General features: G+C 47.5%; 1 long non-coding RNA gene across 4 annotated transcripts; it reads left to right on the top strand.

The window, feature by feature from the left end:
• The first annotated feature begins 13,213 nt into the window (after nucleotides 1-13,213).
• On the top strand, nucleotides 13,214-23,512 carry LOC121162716. 4 transcript variants are annotated; one of them, XR_005884846.1, is made up of 4 exons: nucleotides 13,214-13,841; nucleotides 15,634-15,799; nucleotides 16,569-16,699; nucleotides 23,413-23,512. It is a non-coding gene; the product is annotated as an uncharacterized LOC121162716 (long non-coding RNA). The 4 variants fall into 4 exon arrangements; XR_005884844.1 differs by having other exon boundaries at nucleotides 13,215-13,832; XR_005884845.1 differs by lacking the exon at nucleotides 15,634-15,799 and having other exon boundaries at nucleotides 13,234-13,841.
• The last annotated feature ends 709 nt before the right edge of the window (nucleotides 23,513-24,221 follow it).

The raw sequence follows: 24,221 nt of genomic DNA, 5'->3' as shown, positions 1-24,221 counted from the left end.
GAAAAAAAAACCTGGCTTCTGTGACCCACATTTGCTTGCTCACTTGTATCAACTTCTCACTGCCAAGGAGTCTGTATACACACTTGCCCATTGGATAGCTTCTCATAATTCAGTTATTGCGTGTTATTGTGCATATCATTGTGCATGATCTTGTGCATTATGTATAAACGGTGTGATTGTGTTTTCTAATGATGTCTGGGGGTTGGGTTGCAGGTGGCCAACCTGCCCCGTTCTCCTCAAATTATCACTCAGCCTGGAAGTTTCCTCTGACAGCCCCGGCCGAAACACAGGTCTTTTACACTCTTTACTGGGAAGCAAGAGTGCTCAACTCTGAGAAGACAAAACAATCCTGCGATTTCCCCTTTGTCATATTGTACCAATGCCAGCTTAGCTGACTGGATAGTTTTTCATGCCAGTATGAGTTTCAAAGCACTGTGACCTGTTAGGCTGCTCCCCTATTCCACCTGTGGTGGCATGGGCCAATGCACTGGCTGGCGAGTAAAGACACCTGAGCTTCTAAGAGTGCACCTCTGACTCATTTTTGTGGAATAGAATTGGTCAACTCTCAACAGGCACTGGTATGTGTGCCAGTTGCTCCACTTTCTGTCCAGCTTCCTGCTTGTTACCTGGGAAAGCAGTGGATGACAGCCCAAAGCCTTGGGACCTGGCAACCAGAAGCTCCTGGTTCTTGGCTTCAGTTCAGCTCAACTCTGGCTGTAACAGCCACTTGCTGAGTGAACCACTAGATAGAAGATCTTTGTCTCTGCTTTTCTCTGTAAATTTGCTTTTTCTATTAAAATAAATAAAGTCTGTTTTAACATGTAAACAATGCATACTTGCCAAAAGCTGTCTTTGGCAGGACAAAGTACCAGTCCCACTCTAAGTTTCTCATTTTGTCATGAAAACAATGAATGGCTTGGTCCTCGCTGTTGGCTTAGCAGCCTTTCCTGGAGCTCCATCAGCACTGCCGCACTCACTCTTGGTCTTTTCTGGATGCTTTGCGCGTCTACAGGAATGGGTTCCTCTGCTTGGAGACAAATCCCAAACAGCAACAGGTGTTATCCATCAGACAGCTTGGAAGGCAAAAGAGGAGACTCCCGGAAGCCAAGGAGAAACAGACAAGACTTGCTCTGGAGGCTGACCTGGGGCACGAGATGAGCCTGAAGGCAGGAAGCTTGGGCAATTACTTTTGTAGCTCACAGAGCCTGCCTTGGGGGTTGGAGACAAGAACAAAAGTTCCGCTTTTGCTGAGATCACCCAGGGCTTGCTTCAGGCCCTGCTTCTGGTATTTTGTCACCTGGCCCTCCTCTGAGCGGCGCTTCATACACTGACACACAGGGGCTGCTGGACCACGCTGGCAGCCACATGACGAGAAAGTGAACGTGATGGATTGTCATGGTTTATGAGTGCACAATGGGAAAGAAACTGAGCTGTGTTAGTAGCCAGTCTGAGCAAATAAAAACATGCCGTGCTGTTGTCCCTGACGACTTCACAAGCCCTGGGCAGTAATAAGCAGCTTGGTGACTTTGAAGGCGCTCAGATCTCTGCTTTGTCGCTGATGGGGCTCTGCTGAGGCTGTTGGAAGTCACTATTTGTAGCCCACCTCTAAGGGATAAAGACCACATGCGCATCCATCCAAGTGCTGAACTACGACATACCAAGGGCAGGGAGCAGCTTTGTAGTTGAATTGCAGTTAGGACAATCAGATTCTATGCTCCAGTACCTGGCTTGGATATAGAGCTCGAGTTCTTGACTCCAGCTTCCTGCCAGAGCAAGCTCTGGCAAGCAGCCATGGAGGTGCACGTCGTTGGATTCCTGTCATTCACAAAGGAGGCATGATTTAGTTCTCAATTTCTGTCTTTTACCTGGGCTCACACAACCCATCACTGGCCTTTGGGAGGTTAATTAGCACATGGGAATTCTGACTGTGTCTCAAAGGTATGTTACAAGGAAAATGTCAAGCAAATCTCCTCATAAAGGTCAATGTCTTTAAGGAGTCAAACTGAGCATCAACGGATAAATCATTAGGTGTACAAGGGATATATCCATGAACTAGATTGCTAATGAGTAAGGAAAAGAGCTGGTGGATGACTATTCCCATGACTGAGTCCTCTGCACCTGGTGGTATGTGGTGGAGGGTGGGCTGTGGGGCCGCACTGTTACATACAACACTATGGAAACACTAAGACCACGAGATTGTGAACAGATCCGAGATTGGTGGCTTTGCTAGAGGCAGGGGAAGCAGCAGGTTAAACAGAAGAATAGGGTGATGAAAGGAGGTACAAATGGGAATAGCTTTCCACTGAGTGCTGAGATGAGAGGGGTGAGTGAAAAATGGGATGAGGCTGGCAGTGTGGTGCAATGGGCTAAGCCACTGCTTATGACAACATGTCCCGTACTGGGACACAGGCTCATGTCCCAGCTGCTCCACATCCAACCCTGGCCACTGTAATGCATCTGGGAAAGCAGTTGCAATGCTCTATGTACTTGGGCCCCTGCCACTCACAACAAACACCCAGATAGAATTTTGGGGCCCAGTTACAGACATTAGACCTATTGGGAGAGCAAGATACTGAGTGGAAGATTTCTTCCCACGTGCCTTTCCTCAGTTTTCTCCCTCTATCACTTGGCCTTACTTACAAAAATCAATCTTTTGTAAGAATCAATGGTTTGGGGGGACACTGCATTACAATGGCCCTGACCTTGGGATCCCCATCTCTCTGTGGGCTGAGTCAATGTGGTGGCCTCTGAAGAGGTGATGAGATTGCCCCTGCCCCCTTGCTGGATCAGTCTAAATTGAGACCATTTGATAGGAGTGACTAACCAGTCCAGTTGCGAATAGGAGGGGGGTTCTAACGTGTCATCGTTTCTGTTGTTGCAAGGTCATTTTGATCCCATTGAAGAGTGGTCACCCGCCAAGGCTCCTGATCCCTGACCCTGGCTGGTATTCTTGCTCTCACTGCTCACTTTCTTTCAACAGAAGAGCCAGTATCTCCTCAGAGGGAGGAGAGGAATCTCCAGACTGATTATCTAGCCAGGTTAGAATGAGTGCTGAGAAAACCTCCTTGGTTACTTCTGTAAGTCCAGGGACTCAGCCTTGACCCTCTGGGATGTGGCTTTCAGTTGTGCATATCAGTCCTGGGGAAAGGAACATGGACATTAACTAGCCTTCGCTCAACACTGGCCACCTGCCTCAGGGGAGCCAGCTTGTCACAGGTTCTGATCCAGTGTTGTCAACTAGGAGAGGAGAGGAAAGACAGCCAGTGGAGGAGACACATCCCCGCAAGGAGCTCATCTGTAAGGGACCGAAGTTGGACACTTTGGTATCAGGCTCGAGCTTTAGTAAGGATGCCACCTGCATACCGGGAAAAGTCTCTCAGGAAATTCCAGCTGGCTGACAATGGGGCTGAGCTGCAGTCAGTGACCGGAGAAGACCCTTCAGTGCTGGACGACGAACCCTGTGAATTATCCCTGGGATGGACTTTGAGACCATACAGGCCTGCCAAAATCTGCATCAGCTCCTGGAGCAAGCCTTGTCAGGCCATTCTCCCTGGACCACCATCCCACTGCCCCGTGCTGCCATGGACTGCAAGTGTTGGTGATCAGGATAGCACTTGACAACTGGAAAGCAAGACACCTCAGTGAGAACAGAATCTTGCCATTTGCCTGGGACGCTGTAATTTGTCCCTTAACACATGGTCAGCACAATCACACTTTGCAGTGGGCAGTACAGAACCAACCCGGACTTCCTAATTAGAGTCCCCCAGTGAGGAAGGCCTTCCACAGGATGCCTGGTGGGCACCCAACAGAGAACTCCTGCCCAGCCCAGCGGATCGACATAATGAAGAGTCAGGGAACTCTCTCTCTGTCTCTCTATTAGAAAGTCAGACATACAGAGAGGAGGAGAGACAGAGAGGAAGATCTTCCTTACGATGGTTCAGTCCCCAAGCAGCCACAATGGCCAGTGCTGTGTCTACAGAAGCCAGGAGCCTAGAACTTCCTCCAGGTCTCCTACACGGCTGCAGGGTCCCAAGGCTTTGGTCCATCCTAGATTGCTTTCCTAGGCCACAAGCAGGAAGCTGAAAGGGAAGTGGAGCTGCCAGGATTAGAACCAAAGACTATATGGGATCCAGGCGAGTTCAAGGCGAGGAATTCAGCCACGAGGCCACAGTGCTGGGCCCGAGTCAAGGAACTCTTTACAACCCAAGACAATCCTGAATTCCCACTGTGTCTGCCTCTCCTTCCAGGAGACACCCCACATCCTGCATCCCTCCTGGGAGGGATTTTCCCCTTCTCTCCTCTTTTCATGTTCACTTGTTTGTTTTGCAAATAATTCCTGTAATCTGTAATGGATTCCCAGCTTTAAAAAAATTTTTTTTTGTTAATTTCTATATTAAGCTGATTAAAGAGCCCACCAGGCTTTGCTGGTAACAGACTTGCTCCCTGCCTGTATTCGAAGGTCTTGTAGTTGAGTTTCTTTCTACTTACCCATTTGGCAGGTATAACAGGATTTTTCTCCAGTCACTTGGAATCCTGCTGCGCTCACAGTCTGGTCCACTTGAATGGGTGTGATGGCTTGGGCAGCACAGCTCTCGAAGGTAACTCCTCTGTTTCCAGTACCATTGGATGTGTGACTGAAGGGGCAGCAGCTGCATTGTCCGCTGAGCATTTCCAGGCGTGAGTAGGTGGCAGCCTTTTCAAAGAGGTTAGTCATGGGACACCAAGAGCAGGCCACCCAGCTTGTGACAATATCAGAGCTTCTAACATATAAATCAATCAATAAAAAAGACTGTAATTTTCATATTAATATCATACAAAATTAAAATAGCTCAGAGCTGTCTGGAAGAAGGCTCTGGAATAAAACCCAGAGTCTTCTGAAAACGTGTTCAGCGACATCAGAAACATTGAAGCGCTACAGAGAAACCTTGTGCTGGCATTGCATACTAACTACCACATACCGGGCGTCCCTCTGCCTGAAAACATACGTGTTCTTTTTAGGTTTTCTTGAACTAGTTTTTCTGTCTTTACTCATGTACTTATGTTGTTAAGGCTTATAACATCACATATTTATTTCAAAATAAAGTAAGCATTAATGTATATCTAAATTACACATAATTTGTGTTTATCGCTTTTCTTGGTTCCCTGTGATGAAGCACCTCAGATCCATGAATGGAAAGCCTTGGAAATAGAAGTACATTTCCATGTTGCATCGATAAGCATGAATGTTAACAAGGTTACTTCTGTCTTTCTATATTGAATTCAATAGGTTGAGGAAGTTACATATATGCATGCAAAGGCATACTTATCTAATTGGACTATGTTTGCAGATGACATCCAAGTGCCCAGCTAACAGGAGCAACCTCAATGTTTTCTGAAAATCTTCGTGAGCCTTTGAGTGACCTTTGGCCTCTAGCCTGGCCCATCTTCTTGCCTTATGCATTCACATGCAATATGCCAAAGTTCCTCCAGTGCACACACCTGAACTGTGTGCTGCGTGCTCGGGCTCTCCTTGCTACCTCCTTCATTCATCTCACTGAGCATGTGCCCAGGGCTCTCAGTCTCATATCTGAATTGTCTCCTTGTTGCACCCTTCAGCCATCTACAATGAGTGTGTACGTGGGGCACTCAGTCAGCCGTTGGACCCTGCACCCATGTGGGAGACCTGAAAGAGGCTCTGGGCTCCTGGCTTCAGATTGCAGCCACTTGGGAAGTGAATCATTGGACGGAAGATATTCCTCTCTGTGTCTCTTCCTCTCTAAGTATCTGACTTTCTAATAATAATAATAATAAATCTCTTTTTAAAAAGCTGCACTGACAAGAGTCTCTTCCTGGAGGGATTCCGAGGAAAACAAGGCCAGCTCTCACTGGGAGGGAAACCCCTTGGCTGGGCTCTCTGGCCTGATGTGGTCTGTCAGCTCTCACAGCTCCAGGAAGTAGCTAAATGTCCCCTGGCTGTTTCTCCGCAAAAAGTTTCCCCAAGAGGCAAAGCAGAACCGCTGACCTCTGCTGATGACTGCAGCATGCTTGTCTGCTTTATTGTTTCCAGGGGCCTGTATTGATGTACAGAGCAATGTGCACTCATTGACATGCTTTGGTTTGGGGAGTTAAGATGATTAGCATTGATGTTATTTATTCAGTGCATAGCTGCATTTGGGACCCTGCACATGATACATTTTGCTGAGGGCTTCTTATTTGGTGTAGTGAAACACTGCACACCCACTGATGGAGAAACATGGGTATATGAGTAAATGTAGACTTTCATGCAAATATCTGTGAATATTAATGCTTACTGAAACATTTTCATTTTTTAAAGACTTATTTTATTTTTACTGAAAAGTCAAATATACAGAGAGGAGGAGAAGTGGAGGGATGGATCTTCTGTCCGTTGATTCACTCCCCAAGCAGCTGACAAACTGAAGCCAGGAGCCAGGAGCTTCTTCCAGGTCTCCCACACGGGTGCAGGGTCCCAAGACTTTGAGCTGTCCTCAACTACTTTCCCAGGCCACAGTCAGGGAGCTGGATAGGGAGTGTGGTTGCTGGGATTAGGATTTATTCCGATGTCAGATCCCAGTGCAAGGAGAGGACTCTAGCAGCTAGGCTATCATGCCAGAACCAAAATATTCCTTTTTAAAGCACTATATTTGTCATGTTTTTTTAGATTTATTATTATAAATTTTTATTGGAAAATCAAATTTACAGTGAAAAAGAGAGATAGAGAGAAAGATCTTCCATCAACTGGTTCACTCCTTTAGAGGCCACAATGGCAGGAGCTGAGCCAATCTGAAGCCAGGAGCCAGAAGCTTCTTCCAGGTTTTCTGCATTGGTGCAGGGTGCCATTGCTTTGGGCCATTCTCCGCCTGCTTTCATGGGCCACAAGCAGGGAGCTGAGTGGAAGGTCTAGTGGCCAGGGCATGAACTGGTGCCCATATGGGATCCCAGTGCATGAAAGATGAGGATTAAGTCACTGGGTCATTGCCCCGGACCCTTAAACACTATCTCAGTTATATACATTTATAAATGTGCACAGACGTTTATAATAAGATGCATTTACATAGTATATAAATATATGATATGCAATGCATACATACTTCGGTGTGCATCTCCATTTATTTGCACCTGCTAACTGTGAGAATATATTTATGTGGCGTGGTCCTTGTTCAGAGAGGTGCCCTACAGATCTCTGTGAAGCTTTAAAGCCTTAGTTTTCTGTAACCCTCCCGACACTGAGGGCACAAGGCAAACCTGTGTCTGATGGCTGTGCCTGACCCTGTGTGCATGTGATCCTAAATGCGTAACGTTCTGAAAATTACAAGACTGCTGTTCAAGCGAGTGTTACCTCAAAGATGCCCACTGTTACTGTATGTTCAGAATGCGTAGTTCTCTCAGGTTTGGAATCATCTCAGATGGCGTTTCTTTGGAGATCCCTCCAACTGAACTGCTGATCTCAGAACCCCAACCATGAAGAGAATATGTTCGGCCAGTGGCTTCTGAAAAGGTTTCATCTTTATTAGAACAGCGAGATCAGACCTGTTCAGTTATCAAAACTGCTTGAGCAGGACCCTTGGAGCGCGCCTCACATCGGGGACCTGGGATGGTTCGGAAGCTGGGTGGGGCTTTTCCCTTTGTTTCTCCCCTGACCCCAGACAGAGGGGGAAAATATATTAGTGTCAAAATAGTACTACTCACTTTCCTGTAGCCCTTGATCCTTTGTACCCAATCAAATACATAAAATTAAAAAATCAATTAAAACAAGAATGTGTAGTTTTTAATACTTGAGGGTTTTTTTTAATGTACTTGGGTCCTAAGAAACTTGCGCTCTCTTCAGCAGCACATACGTTAAAATGACAAGAACTCTGTCTACAAGAATCCTACCTGGAAGACAGCTCTGCGTACATGAGCAGAGCATCTTGATCTATGTCTCTCTGGGAATGTTGCAGATTTTCTAAGCTCAGCACACACGGAGCTGAGCACACGCTGTCAGGAAGAGTGCGACCTGAAGATGTCCTTTTCTTGCAGGTGTGTCATGGAACGGATCGGGAGGGCACGTGACACCGTGTTCATCCTGCTTCCTCCCCGTGGCCTGTAGCAGCGTCCTTGCCTAATGAGCACAGCACTAACACATCATGTTTCCCAAGCCGCATGAACTCTGCTGGAAGAGCAGGCGCATGCGCTAGCTGTAGCTAGTTCATGGTCAGTGTGTTGTTAGTGAGGTACTCAAGAAACTCAGCAACACCAAAGCAGCAATCCAGTTACGACATGGGCTAAAGGGCCCGTGGTCGCCTTTTAGATGAAGTCCTCATCTTGGATGTGTCAGAATCCCATATGGCTTCAGTTTGTATCCCAGTGGCCCCACTTTCCAACCAGCTCCCTGCCTGTAGCTTGGGAAAGCAACCTAGGATGGTTCAAAGCCCTGGATTCTGCGCCCACATGGGAGACCTAGAAGAAGCTCCAGGCTCTGGGCTTTAGATCAGCTCAGCTCCAGCCATTTTGGCCACTTTGGAAATGAAGAAGCAGACAGAAGATCTTCTCCATCTTTCCTGCTCTTCGTATATCTGACATTCCATAAAAACAAATACATCTTAAAAGCAAATGAAGACTACATAAAGAAAATATTGGGGCTGGCACTGTGGTTTAGTTGGATAACCGCAGTGCTGGAACCCTTGACACAGGATTGAGATATGGTTGTTCCACTTACAATTCAACTCACTGCTAATGATCCTGGGAAAGCAGTGGAGGATGGTGCCCCCATGTGGTAGAACTGTAAGAAGCTTCTGTCTCCCAGCTCCAGTTGAGCACAACTCTGGCTCTTAGTTTAAAATCTGTCTTCCAAATCAAGCTGAAACTATCTCAAAAAGTAAGGAAAGGAGGAGAGAAAGTGGAAACGAGGTGGGAACGAAGGGTATGGTGTTAAGTATCCTTAAATTCTTAGAGCAGTACACGTGATGGGGTTGCTGTGGTGGAACAGTGGTTAAAGCCATCACCTGTGACACCAGCATCCTACATGGGCCAAATTGTCAGCTGCTCTAGTTTAGATCTAGCTCCCTGCTCAGGGCATGGGAAAGGCAGCAGAAGATGGTGCAAGCGCTTGGTCATATTGCAGCCATCTGGAGAGTGAATCAGCAGAGGGGAGCTCTCTCTGCCTCTCTCCCTTTTTCTCTCTCACTCTCTCCTGTCTCTGTGACTCCTGCTGTATTCCAAGATGCTCTGGAAGGGAATTGAGTCAAAATGGGGCACCCTAGACTTGAACCTAGGTACATAAGGGATGCCAGTGTGATAAGCAGCAAGTTGCCCATCCAATCACCATGCCAGCATCTCACATGTGCATCTTGAAAAGATTAAAAAGCGTAAGGTCACAGTCTGGAAGATGTTTCTCTGAAACATGTGCTCTTTTTGCTCAAACAAAACATCTGCCAGAAACTCTTCAGACAGTGCTTCTGTATGCTAAAATCTGTTGCACTCTGAAGACTGCAGTTACACAGCAAAAAATGTTCTCCTGCTCAGAGAAGTAAGCGTTCTACAGTGTAAGAACTTTCACAAAGCTACACCTTATCAACTCCTTGCCTCCCTAAAGAGCTGTACGAGCATCATGCTTTATGTAGTCTTCATGATTGTACAGCTCTCTAGGGAGGTAAGGAGTTGATTTAATACGTAGGAGGCCATTGTGTTAAAGCCAAAAGTACTTGGGGCCAATGTCATAGTAAAGTGAGATAAGATGAATTCCAGATATGGAAGGAGGCAAAGAAATCATGAAAGACACACAATTCTTACCAAGTTCTTCCTTTCTTGTGGAATAGAAGAATTAATAATATTAAAATGTCTGTACTATCTAAAGCAATCTAGTTCCAATGCAGCTTTAGCCAGATTATCAATGGCATGCATCACCAGAAACAGGAGCATGAATTAGAATGAACGTGGGTCCTTGGAGCTCCATCGAGGTGCCTGACTCACCCCCTGGCAGCAGACTGAAGGCTTTGTGCACTTGGCTGGTTCACGGCATGATATGCTTAGGAACTGTGCGCTTGTGGACATGATGCTGCACAGGAATCTTATATATGGTATAACCCTGCCTGGCCATGTATCCCAGTCTGCAGCCCAGTGGCGCATGGCACTCTGTACCACACAGCCAGCTAAAGGTGCTGCCCACCGTGGACTCTAAAGAGAAAGAGAATCACATCTGACTGTTCCTTCTCCATCACTCCTGGTTGCACTCATAGGCACCCAGCCTGGCTTACCTGATGGCTGCCGGCAGACAGGGGTGCAAGGCTCCACTCATCCAGGGATGGCAGAGTCTATGTTTGGGCTATTGTGAGCAACAGTGCTGCCATAAACCTGGTGCTGGGGCTGGAACTGAGGTGCGCCAGGTTGAGCTACTCTGCAGGGCCAACATCCCAGGTAAGCACTGGGTCAGGTCCCAGAGACCTCACTTCCAGTTCAGTCCCCTGCTACTTTACCTGGGAAGATAATACAGGGTGACGTGCATCCTGTACCCCTGCTACCACGTAGGAGACACAGAAGCAGCTCCTGGCTTAGCCCAGCCCCAGCCATTGCAGCCTGCTGGGCTGTGCACCACTGGATCAAAGACCTCTCTGTCTCTCTCTTTCTCTCTCTGTAACCATGCCTATGGAATAAATGATTATTTTAATGTACATTAACACAATGAATGAGGTATGTTTTTGAGGCAACGGATTTATGACTTTGGGGTCTATATCTGGTACTAGGACTGCTAGATCATACGACACTTGTATCCCTAGCCATTAAGGAAGTCTCCACACTATTTCCCATAGTTTCCACACTCACGGACAACAAGCCAATGGTGTGTTGAAGTTGCCCTTCACCACATCCTTGCTGGTGTGTGTTGCTCTTTTGAGGGTAAGAGCTATTTAGATTGTGTTGAAGTGATATATCTTCATCATTTTTTAAAAAAAGATTAATTTTTTATTTGAAAAGCAGAGTGAGAGAGAGAATATCTTTCAGCTACTGGTCCCCTCCCCAAAAGATCACAACAGCCAAAGATTAGCTGATCCAAAGCCAGCGATGAAGAACTTGGGGTCTCCCTAGTGGGTGCAGGGACCCAAGCACTTGAACCATCTTCTGGTGCTTCCCAAGCTATTGGTAGAAAGCTGGATTGGAAGGGAGCTGTCAGGTCCTTGAACCAGCACCCATACTGGCTTAGCCTATTGTGCACAGTGTCTCTTTGGGGTTGCAAAATGCATTTTCATAGCTAGTTATGTTAAGCATTTTTCCCTTACTTTTGTTCTCTATTTCCATTTGTAATATTGAGAATTGTCTATTCAGTTTCTTGTTCCATTTCTTTATTAAATGCTTCTCTTGTTGTAGATGTGAATATATTGTTGAGTAAGGAGCATGCAAGAATCTTCTCCCATTCTGTCATGTGTCTAATCACTCTTTTGATGTTTCCATGGCTATGCATACATTTCTGATTTATATTAAATTTAACTATCCTACTTTTGCTTTTGTTGCCTGATCTTTGGAGTCTCATTAAAAAACAACCACCCTCATTGATGTTTTCAAGTATCTCCCCTACATTTTCTTGTAACAATTTCATAGTGTCAGGACATGAATTTAGGTCTTGGACCCAGCTTGAGATCATTTTTATGAGGTATGAATCTAATTTTATTTTATATATTGACATATATTTTTGCCAGTAACATTTATTGATGACTTGTGTTTCTCCAAAGCGTGCTGTTGGTACTTTTCTCAAAAATCATTTATTTTTTGTTATCTTTTCAACATCTTTATTCTAATTGATACTTGTAAAATTTTGTTTTAGGACACAGTTTAATAAGCACTTGGATTCCCATCCGTCATGCCAAGTTCCCTCCCCGCCCCACTGACACAGCCATTCCCTGAGAAGACGAGCAAAACATCCCCTAGCTATGCTAACACTGAGCATGACCAGGGCACAATCTCTTAAAAACAAGTGTATGCCTACTTTTACTCCATAGTAGAGATGCATGCGGTCGATTTTCCCTGAGTCCTGGTAGCCTGGCCTCTGCTGCATCCTTCCATTGTAGGGTTTCACGTGTTTGTTTGTTCTCTATGTTGCTGCTGTTGTGTATGCTTAGTGGCTGTCATGTTAGAGCAAACATATGATATCTGACCTTTTCCAGTTGTCTCTTTACCTAAGAAAAATGCTCCCCATTTTGGTCCACTTGCCTTCAAATTGTTGTATTTCATTCTTTCTAATAGGTGAGTAGAATTCCATAGCCTAGATGAAGCACAGTTTGTTTATTCAATCTTCTGCTAATGGGCATCTAGATTACTTCCACATTTTTGCAATTATTGATTGTGTTGCAATGAACATGTCCTATGGACATCCACAATTGTTAATGTGCCTTATTGTTGATTCACGGTCATAGACTTAAAGGTCTAAGTGGCTCAACTGATACAAAGCTAGGAAACTCTCGATTTGTGGAGAAATGGTGCCTCCTACTGGCCACCAGAGAGAACCACAACAATAAAAATATCAATAGACGATCCATTCTCGGTCATAGAATTTAGCATTTTGGGGTCCAATGTTTTTACATAGCACATGGATTATGGCATGCTAACTTTTGCGTTACCACACATCCGAAAGCACTGTTCTCCATTATGCAACTCAATCCAGTGCCGAGTCACAAATTAATCTTCTGTGTGAGAACATCTTTTTAAAATATTTATTTATATTACAAAGGCAGATATACGAGAGGAGGAGGAGAGAGAGAGAAGGTCTTATGTACAATAATTCACTCCCCAAGTGACTGCAACAGCCAAAGGTAAACCAATCTGAAGCCAGGAACTTCCTCCAGATCTCCCACACGGGTGCGGGATCCCAAGGCTTTGGTCTGCACTGCTTTCCATGGCTACAAGCAGGGAACTGGATGGAAAATTGAGCTGCTGGAATTAGAACCGGCGCCCATGTGGGATCCTGGCGTGTTAAAGGCGAGGACTTGAAGAACAGGCATTTCAGGAGTAATAAAAATTTTACTCCTTAGCAAAATCCAGACTTCGTCAGAATTTGAGTCAACAGGGCCCCTCTGTATATCCGCCTTTCCAATAAAAATGAAATAAATCTTTAAAAATAAAAAAAAGAATTTGAGTCAACACAGAACCGGATTCTCACGTCTCTGCTATCTGGATAAGGACCAGTTCTGACGCACTAGGTCTCTATCCTGATAGCAAGATCATTACTAGGTTCCTAAGGAACCAGAGCTGAGCCTCCTGGGAAATGTAGTCTCCCGATGACGTCATCAGCAAGCGCCTGGGAAGGGTCCTTCCAGGGTCTCCTGTGCTTTCTCGCCATTTCCTCTCTGAATTCCAGGCTCTGTGTCTCTGCTGGGGATCATCCACAGGCTGTGCAGTCGGTTTCACGTCCTGGCGAGCTGGATGAGAGACAGAGAGAAGTCCTGTGGGCTTTGCAGGGCCCTGGAGTGGGGTGGTGCTCCCCACGTGGTGAGTGCAGACCCAGCGGTGCATCTCAGCGGGCGCCACCCCATGCAGACGGAACCTGCAGAACAATGGCGCTGCATCCTCTGGCTGGGAAAGGGTGAGGAAGACAGCGCGATGTCAGTGATCACTCTGCCAGAAGACCCGCGGCGCCGGAGACTGGCGTGTGCTCCTGGAACAGAAGGGGAAGGAGCTGCCTGGACGAGCTGGCCGTGTGTGCTGGCTGTGCAGTGACAGGCTCCCGGGGAGGTGCACTGCGAGGTGTGTGAAACCACATGCTGGCTCTGGCGCTGAGAGCCCCAGCTGGAGATGAGCACATCGACAGCACTGCCCGGTTCCCTGAGGACTCTGCGAAGTGCAGTGCAGGTGGAAGCTGTGTCGGTTTAGTAAGTGATGTCCTGTTTTCTGCATGGGGCTGCTGGCTTCCTACTCCTGCTTTGAGTGTCCAGTTCACAGGAGATCCGGGGGCAGTGAATTCTAGGAGGGGGATTGTGGCCCTGGGTGATGGTGTCCTGATGTGTGATGGGAAGTAGCTGCTATGCATTCCTGCTTGCACCTTACTATGCTCTGTGCTGTTCTTTCTTTGGCCACATTCAAGATCTTCTCTTCAAGTTTAGATTACGGTAACTTGGTCATGATTTGTCCTGAACAGGTTTTTTTTTTTTTTTTTTTTGAGATTTTGAGCAAGTTGAAGGTGTAAATGAGGCTTTTCACAAAATGCAGGGAGAGTTTCACATTGTTTCTAAGCCCATATTTTCTATTCCCTTTTCCTCCATAATCCAGCTGTGCTGGCTTGCATTGTAAATTGTCACGGAAGGTTTTAAGTCTCTTTCCATTTCTCATCTCCCCAGCACAGACTTGAAAATACCTATGATCTCTCAGGATGACATCACTTCCTTTAGCTGTTCTGTATCTGTTCTGAAGCATCTCCGTGGGTTTCCTGTAGCAGCTGGGATTGTGGTGCAGTGTGTTAGGCCCCTGCCTACAATGTTGAAATCCCATGTGAGTATAAGCTCCAGTCCTGCTTGTTCCACTTCTGATCTCTCTCTACTAATGAAAAAGGGACATTGTGGCAGATGGCCCCAGTGCTTAGGTTCTCCTCCATGGGAGAACGTGTTGGAGTCTCCTGGTTTTTGCCTGTCCCTGTTCTCAGCCGTCACGACCCATTCAGGGGTGAACAGTGGAGCGGGGCATCTCTGTCCTTATTTCCTTGTGACGAGTTCTTTACTTTATTGGAGAGGCAGTTACAGGCAGAGAGGGAGAGGCCGAGAGTCTGCCCTGTGCTAGTTCACTCCTTAAATGGCCCCAGAACAAAGGCCACCCAGGGCAAAGCAGGATCCAGGAATGCATGCAGCGGCCCGAGGACTCGGGACATCTTATGTAGCTTTTTCAGGCAAACATCAGGGAGCTGGATGGGAAGTGGAGTAGACTAGCCTAAACACTGGAGACTGTATAAGATCCTTGTGCTTTGGAAGGAGCAGAAGAAGGCCCAGGTGCTTGCAGCCACCTGTGTGGGAGACCTGCATGGCGCTCCACGTTCCTGGGGTGGCCCTGGCTGGGCCCTGGCTGGGCCCTGGCTGCTGCACTCCTGGAGAAGAGTGGATCAGCTGACAGGAGATCTGGCTGTCCTGCTCTGTAACTCTGCCTTTCAAAAACTAAAGAAATCCCTTAAAAGTGAAATAGGAAGCCAGGATTCGAATTGGCACTGTGGTCATATGTGACAGCTTGACCTGTTACACCACAACACTAGCCCAAGTGCCTTTTTCAATACACACATGAGTTAATTTACACCATGATGTCTTCAGCGGCCTCTGTGTGTTTGAGACAGATTATCATCTTTATTATTTTTTTTAATTCTGGCATCCTTTATCCCTTACTATTTTTCTTAAAAAGAATACCTCATTTTTAATATCGACGTTGGGTTGATGTATGCAGCTGAAGAGATTTCTTGGTGTAGAGTTCAGTCCTGAGTTGAGGCATTGTTGTCACTTTCCTTCTGCTTGAGGCTTACCATCTGTCTGGGGCTGTGATGCATTGTTCTGAGAGATAACCCCGTGCAGTGCAGTTTCCTTTTTTATATTTACTCATTTGAAAGGTTGTTGTTGTTGTTTACTTTCCTTTTTAATTTACTCACTTGAAAGACACACACATATACACAGATATATTCCACCTGTTGTTTTAGTGCAGGTGCCCACATGGTCAGGTTTGTGCCAGGCTGAAGCCCAGCTTCTAGAGCTCCATCCAGGACCATAGCTGCTTGAGCTGCTGGCTGCCAAGGTGCACATCACCAGGAAGCCAGAATTGAGCCTAGATTGAAGTCCAGGCACTTCCAACATGTGGTGTTGGCACCCAGGTAACACCCTAACTCTTACTGTAAATACCTGCCCCTACGCTTTGATCTAACTGTATTTTCTCCCCAGTATCCAGAGCCCTTCTGTCACCTTTCCCTCAACACACTTAGTTACTTTTAGTAATCATCATTGTAATTTCTGATGAGCTTCTAAAAACGCCTCCTATGCACTAAAGGAACCCTTCAGTATTTGCCTTTTTGTACCTGGCTTAGCGTCCTGGGCAGAGTGATCACCAGATCCATGTCTTTTCCAGCAGATGCTAAGATCTGACTCTTGTAACTGAGTACTATTCCACCGTGTATTTGTAACCTTTTCCTTCATCCATTCACCTGTCGATGGAGACCTGGCTTGCTTCCCTCCCCTGCCTGCTGTGCATGACGCTCCAGTGAGTCCAGGAGGACAGGGATCCGGGCTGCTTTCCTCTTTCTCAGTTATGCACAGAGGAGATGGCATTGAAGCTTTTAGAGCAAGCTGACGCTGCTCTCACTGGGTGTGCTTCTTTGTAGCTCTATCGCCATCACATGAGGATTCCCTCCTCCCCACAGCTCCACTAGTGTGTCTGTAATGATTCTGATAACATCTTTCCCAGATAAAGTGAGATGACCAATTTGTTTTTTACCATGTCCCTGGTCACTAGTGATAAGTTTTGCACGTTTGTTGGCACTAATATTTGAAAACATTCTGGTTAGATTCTTTGTTTAGTTCTTAATGGAGTTCTTGTATTAGTAGTTTTTTTCCTAATTCCTATGTGTTCTATGAATTCCTTCACAGGTGAATGGTTTCCAAGCATTGTAAGAGTTCAAGAAAAATCTTGTGAGACTCCAAGGAAGGTGAAATGATTTTTATTTAACATCCAGTTGGGCGCCCAGCTCTTGGAATGAACAGCAAGTGCATTGAACAAAGTAAGCATGAATTGTAAATAGCAAGTATCTATGGGAAAATCAATATATACATGATATAAATACATAATGTGGGTTATTTTCTGATATGGATCAGTTAAAAATTAACAGTGTTTATAGTGCAAAATCCCAGGATTCCAATCCTATCACTTCTATGTAGACAGTACACAGGATGCCTCGAAGGTAACTGTCCTTCCTGGGAATTCTCAAAACCCCGAGACCATTCCTATCTCCTGTTTGCCTCCTGGTGTTTCAGAATCAGGGTTCTTCTCATGACAGGATGCAGGTGTTTCTTAGGAGGTTGCAGAGTTCCACGAATGCATTCACCTTGCCAATTATTCTGTCCTTTCCTCTTTGTTGTGAATTACAAGGCATAAACATATTAACGCTGTAGTGATGTTACGTCATTGCTTGGTATCATTGGGTCTATTCTTGCACACTAAGCAGATATAATGCAAAAAGGCATTATGTAAGTATGATCAAAATAATAATTCCTACTCTCCCGTAAAGTAGCCATTGGTAAAAAGGAACAGAGAACATATGTTCCTCAAAACCAGGTACCTGGAACCTTGTGTAACTTCCCTGAGAATGGATCCAATTTCTCATTCCAGTTTGAACTATTGACCAGAAACATTTTCCTGGCACACAAATGCTGTCTTGTGCTATCCCAAGGTAATGAAGATTGATTCCAACGAACGGGAATACCACAAAAGGGGGTATATTCCCAGTCACACTTTAATGAAAGTCTTTGATTGATAGGTTGTAGTTGATCTTCCAAAAACAACATGGTCAATTCCAAATTGCTGGGCTCTGCATACAAGTGCTTGCTCTGATTGATGTGATGCACAAGCAGGGAGCTGGATGGGAAGTGGAGCTGTCGGGATTAGAACCGGCGCCCATGTGGGATCCCGGCACATTCAAGGCAAGGACTTTAGCCGCTAGGCCACGCCGCCAGGCCCACATATATGGACTCTTAAAACATTTAAAGACTGTGTGGAAAAACAAATTAATGTTAGTGCTAGAATTTAAGCAAGGGTAGAAAGAACACCTAGTACTGGGAGCCAAACCTGATGATCTATTCCTATATAGGAACTGCCTGCTTTTTCTTGGTGGTAAATGGAAAGAAACCACTTTGGTTAGCAACCTGTCCTTGCCAAATCTCACGTGCTTTGAGTGCCGTTACTAATTTCCACAGATGGTTTTGTTTAGGCTGCTGAAGGATTTCAGGAGCTGGAGGAGACCACCCTGCTGCATGCAAGGTGATAGAAGCTGGGCTGCTTAGTCCCATTTGAAGGGAATCACTATGGGCTTCCTGCTGCAGGCTTAGAGTACAGTGACTTGTGCACTTGTCACACTGCTATCCTCAACACATCCTCAATGTATCCAATGACATGACTAAGGCTTTCCCGCACATATGTGAGTATATATATCTATATCTATACCTATATCTATATGTCTTGAATGAGTCTGGTTAAGAATATGACAATAAAATCCAGTGGCTTGGATAGAAACAGCTGCGGTTCCTTGCTGCTGGTTAAGAGCCATCAGCCATGATTGCGGATATGCATGGAAACAGTGTTCCCCATATCCTATGCAGCTGGGTATGCCATCGAACCTGTCTGATAAGTGTCATTTAATATCATCCCCTCCTCTGCAGGCTTAAGAGGTCCCCTAAGATCATAAGGATCTCACAAGTAAATAATGTAAGTTATACTAGAACTGTGACGTTGACCCAGGTTACTGGTCTGCTAACCAGTGGATGAGGAATGTAAGTCCAACAAATACAATTACTTGCCCGGGAGGAGGTTGTCATGGTAATAGCTAGCATCACCAACAGAAGTGCTTCTGTGTTAAAAGATTGTCCTGTTTTCTTGTTCTAATTTGGCACCAACTTCTCTTACTCCTTTTAGTGGACCCCGGAAAGGCAGCTTAGGAAGTCACTGGAGCAGATAAGGACAAAGGTCGCGTACCAGCAGTGGCGCCATCTAGTGGGGAGCCAACATTCTGCGCTGTGTGTAATGGTAGGAGCAAAACCTGCCCCCAAACCTGACAGTCCCCTTTCCCATTCCTTACCTCCTGGTACTTGTTCCATCATGTGAAGATGGAGTGTGCCAATATTTGTCTATGTTGCAACTTCCATCTTCATATCGATGTAAAGGTTTGTTTTTTAAAGATTTATTTAGTTTTCTTGAAAAGTCAGATGTGCAGAGAGGAGGAGGGACAGAGAGGAAGATCCTGCAATGACTCACTCCCCTAGTGACCACAACGGCCGGTGCTGTGTCGATCTGAAGCCAGGAGAGAGAAACCTCCTCCAGGTCTCCCATGCGGGTGCAGTTTCCCAAGGCTTTGGGCCATCCTTGAATGCTTTCTCAGGCCACAAGCAGGGAGGTGGATGGGAAGTGGAGTAGCTGGGACCCAAGGGACCCAAACCGGCATTCTCATGGGATGCCTGCAGTTGCAAGGAAGAGGATTATCCAATTGAGCCTGTTTTAGAACACCCCAGGGGGACAGGTGTTTTTGGGCCTTTCCCCTCTCCCCCTCCGCATGCCGCCTGTCCTCTCACTCGGCCTGGCTCTCTTGTCCTTGCAGCTGACGGGCCGGCCGCGGCGGTGTGGTGGGTGCCCGTGGAGCCGTCGCTATGGCGGAGGAGCAGGAGTTCACCCAGCCGTGCAAGCTGCCCTCGCAGCAGCCCTCGCAGTCTCACTGTGGCACCAACACTTACCGCAGCACACAGCACTCCCAGGCCCTGCTCCGGGGGCTGCTGGCACTGCGGGACAGCGGCATCCTCTTCGATGTCATCCTCGTGGTGGAGGGGAGACACATCGCGGCCCACAGAATCCTGCTGGCAGCATCCTGCGACTACTTCCGGTAAGTCTGCGGAGAGGGTGGGACAGGAGGCAGGTGTCCCTCTGCACTCAGTGCCAGCTGCGTGAGGCAGGCTCAGAGCTGTGGCCGGGCTCGCTTCTGCCTGTTCCCCAAAGTCTCCTTTAACCTTCAAAAAGAGCAAGGAATGGATTCTTAGATTTGAGCCGGGTAGCCCCTTGAATGTGCTCTTAAACAAATCTCATATGGCTTTTATATGAATATAAAACGAAGCTTCTGCTGCAAATACAAACTGATTTTCTGCCTGTCCCTGGCTTGCACCCTCACCCCCTCAGCATTTTCACTGGGAAAACCTGAAACCTTCTGGAACGTTCTGGAGGAATACCAAGGCCCACTTGTTAGCATGTTTCCCACAGTGTGCCCTCTTTCTACTCCCACCCTTTATGTAAGTTCGAAGAAATCGTAGTGATCCATTTCTTTTCTCTCTATGCCTACTCCACGCACCCTTCTCCACCTGGAGCTGGTCTCTGGCCTGCCCTGTCTCTTGGACCACGCCCACCCCATCACAGCTCTGATGCCAGCTGGGAGGGTCCTGAGGATGTCGGCCACTGCCACCCTCCTGCTGCCTTCCCTGGCTTGGTCACATCTCTTCTCCCTCAGGTGCTGGCCTTCTGTCCCTCACAGCAGGTGGCTCCATGGCCTCTCATGGGGTTCTCGGGGGATGGCAGACTAACATCACTGGCTTGTCTGTCTCCTGTACACATGGGCTGGAGTTAGTGTCTTTTCCCCAATGCTGGGGGCACAGGCTCTTCAGAGAGACAAAACAAACAGAACACGGGAAGAGAATTAGCCCACGGGACATTGGAAGTCATGACACCACAGATCGCACAGCAGGCTGGAGGCCTCAGTGCTGGAGGACAGGGCATTGGGCAGTCTGGAAAGCCTGAGAACCAGGCAGTGGTAGCAGCAGGCAGCTGCTGTCCAGTGGCCAGGAGTGTGGGACTGTGATACTCATGGGGGGGAGAAAGGGGTGTCCCAGCATTGGGGGGAGGGAGAAGGGGAAAGAAGGGAGACCCTTCCCTCGCCTGTCCATCTAGTCAGGGCTCCGGCTGATTGGTTGGAGGGCAGAGCTTCCTGGGTTGGTCCTCAGGGATTCAGTGGAATGTCTTTGCTAGAGACAGACTCCCCGCCACACCTAGTTCCTTTAGCCCAGATTCCTAGCCCTGCTCACATTGACACCCTAAAATGACTCATCCGAAGTGGTTGTCAACACACATCCTTCAAAGTTTGAATGCATACATCCTGTGTTTGTGGATACAAGGCAGGCTGCCATTCCATTTCTCTCTCCCCATTTTTCATGCTGCTGTGAACCCCATGGAGGTGGTGCCATTGTGCCCCTCATCTCACACTTTTGGGTGAGGCTCCAAGGGAATGAGGGCCACCAGCAGGAGCCAGCCTGAGCCTCTCATCCCCAGGCGTAATACCCTAAGTCTGTTCCTGTTTGTCCATGTTGTCTTCCACGTTGTCTTGTTTGTAATTCTGTCTCTCTTAAAAAAAAAAAAAAAGAACTTAGAAACTGACTGAACTGGCTCAGCCATGGTATTAGAAGGTTAAGCCTCCACCTACGGTACTGTTATCTCATTGGGTGCCAGTTTGAGTCCCAGCTGCTCCACTTCTAAGTCAGCTCCCTGCTTATGGCCTGGGAAAGCCGTGGAGCATGGCCCAAGCACTTGGGTCTGTGTAGTCATGTAGGAAATCCAGAAGAAGCTCCTGGCTCCTGGCTTCGGTGGCCTGGTCCAACCCTGGCCCCTGTAGCCATGCAGATGGAAGAATAGTATTTCTCTCTCTCTCTCTCTCTCACCCCCTCTCACCCCCTCTCCCCCCCTCTGCCTCTCCCCCCTCCCTCTTTCCTCTGTCTGTAACTCTGCCTTTTGAATAAAAAAAAAATTACGATTTTTAGCAACTGTCAAACAAAACCTTGCTTTATAGTGTAAGTGCCTCCTTAAAAGACTTGTGGAACATGTGACTTGGTGGTTTGGTGCAGACATGTCCCTGGGCATCAGTGTCTTTTCAGTTTCCTGGTCTGGAGCCGGGCAGGGTTGGGGAGATGGCTAGTGTCTGGCTGAGGCCTTTTTTTAAAAAAAAAATTTTATTGGCAAGTCAGATATACACAGAGGAAGAGAGACAGGAAGATCTTCCATCCGTTGATTCACTCCCCAAGCGGCTGCAACGTCCAAAGCCAGTGGCATGGAGCCTCTTCTGGGTCTCCCACATGGGTGCAGGTCCCAGGACCTTGGGCCACCCGCGACTACTTTCCTAGGCCACAAGCATGGAGCTGGATGCGAAGCAGGGCCACCGGCCAAGATGGAGATTTTAGCTGCTAGACTACCACATCAGGCCTGACCTGAGGCCCTTTTCCCAGAGACAAGAGAGATTTTTATATCTGCTGGTTCACCCCCTGAGTTCTTGGCAACAGCTGGGGCCCAAATCAGGAGCCAGGAATGCCAGCCAGGCCTCTTGGTGGATGGCAGGAAGCTGGTTCATTGAGCCCTCGCTACTCCCTGGCAGGAAACTGTCAGGCACTGCCAAATGGGACGAGAGCGTGGAGAACATCTATAGAAATAATGGGTCATTCCTTCCCGTCCACCCCAACCACCCCTACCCTGCCTACACTCCTCTCCTGCCGGCTGAGGAGAGAGAAACCTCCTCCAGGTCTCCCATGCGGGTGCAGTTTCCCAAGGCTTTGGGCCATCCTTGACTGCTTTCCCAGGCCACAAGCAGGGAGCTGGATGGGAAGCAGGGCCGCTAGGATCAGAACTGGCGACCGTATGGGATTCCGGTGCGTGCAAGGCGTGGAGCTTAACCACTACGCTATCTCGCTGGGGCCAATTTATGGATTATAAAGGAAAAATATGTTATCATTAGCTTTTATTTGTGACTACCACTATTTTCCCTTTTTTTTTAATATTTATTTTTATTTTTATTACAAGGCCAGGTATACAGAGAGGAGGAGAGACAGAGAGGAAGATCCTCCGGTGATGATTCACTCCCCAAGTGAGTACAACGGCCAGTGCTGCGCTGATCTGGAGTCAGGAGCCAGGAACCTCCTGCAGGTCTGCTACAGGGAGCAGGGTCCCAAGGCTTTGGGCCAGACTTCCCACCCAGGCCACAAGCAGGGAGCTGGATGGAAAGTGTAGCTGCCGGGATTAGAACCTGTGTTCTCATGGGATCCTGGCGCATTCAAAGTGAGGGCTTTAGCCACTAGGCCACCGCACCTGTCACTGTTGTCTGTCTTAGCTGATCAATATCAATACTAATATCTGTCGAAAAAATTAATAAGTGTAGAATATCATTCGTACATGTGAAATGGCACACTGTTACACACAAAATTAAATTTTCAGAATCTGCAAGGATTGAGAGGTAGATATCGTTTCAGAGACAGCACTACCACAATATCTTTAAACCCAGAGATAATTCAGTGCTTGAGCCAAATGCCAGACATTATGTGATGGAGCAGGACCAATGCAGGCTTCTGTCTCAAAAGATAAACTTCTGTTTAATAAGCATAATCCAGTTCTCATGCTTCGAAACACGTTCACGGGATTTGCATTCATTTTAAAGGCCATCTAGATACAACACTTTGCTCCAAAAGCATTGACTTTAGTAGTGATTCTGTAGGAAGACGAACTTTTGTCATAGAGAATCAGGCCACGGTGCCTAGTTGCGTATGTTGAAGTGTTCCTCTCCCACTGCTGTTGAGTTTTTGTAGATACTGATGTATGAAAATAATCTGACGGTGCCTGAGTCAATGAAGGCAGCCTGTTTTCATGAAATGTCAGTTTTGGGTTGCAGCCATAATAACTTGAATTTCCACATTTTCCTGTGTCTGTCAGGAGGAGTCTGCTCAATGAAATGCCCAGTCCAAAGGCTGTGATGGATGTAGGGACTGCTGCAAGACCAGACTGTGAGCATCACAGACAGTGTGAACAGCTGCAAGGAGCCTGTGACCCGGCAAGGTGTGATGACTGTGGAGCCACCCAGCCTGCGACCAGAGCATGGTGGGACGACTGTGGAGCCACCCAGCCTGCAACCAGAGCATGGTGGGACGACTGTGGAGCCACCCAGCCTGTGACCGGGCAAGGTGTGATGACTGTGGAGCCACCCAGCCTGTGACCGGGCAAGGTGTGATGACTGTGGAGCCACCCAGCCTGCGACCAGAGCACGGTGGGACGACTGTGGAGCCACCCAGCCTGCGATCAGAGCATGGCGGGACGACTGTGGAGCCACCCAGCCTGCGATCAGAGCATGGTGGGACGACTGTGGAGCCACCCAGCCTGCGATCACAGCATGGTGGGATGACTGTGGAGCCACCCGGCCTGCAACCAGAGCATGGTGGGACGACTGTGGAGCCACCCAGCCTGCGACCAGAGCACGGTGGGACGACTGTGGAGCCACCCGGCCTGCAACCAGAGCATGGTGGGACGACTGTGGAGCCACCCGGCCTGCAACCAGAGCATGGTGGGATGACTGTGGAGCCACCCGGCCTGCAACCAGAGCATGGTGGGACGACTGTGGAGCCACCCAGCCTGCCCATGGGAAGTCTTTGTACACAGGTCAGTGCATGGTGCTTCAGATCTACTATTCCAGATTCATTCTTTAAGTCCCAGTAAGAAATAATCTATTCCAAGCTTTGGCATGCTCA

This window comes from Ochotona curzoniae, unplaced genomic scaffold (genome assembly GCF_017591425.1).
Source record: "Ochotona curzoniae isolate NIBS_2020 unplaced genomic scaffold, NIBS_Ocur_1.0 contig_535, whole genome shotgun sequence".
Taxonomy (NCBI): Eukaryota; Metazoa; Chordata; class Mammalia; order Lagomorpha; family Ochotonidae; genus Ochotona; species Ochotona curzoniae.
Note: the sequence above shows the minus strand (reverse complement) of the source record. Positions and strands in the feature narration are given on the sequence as shown.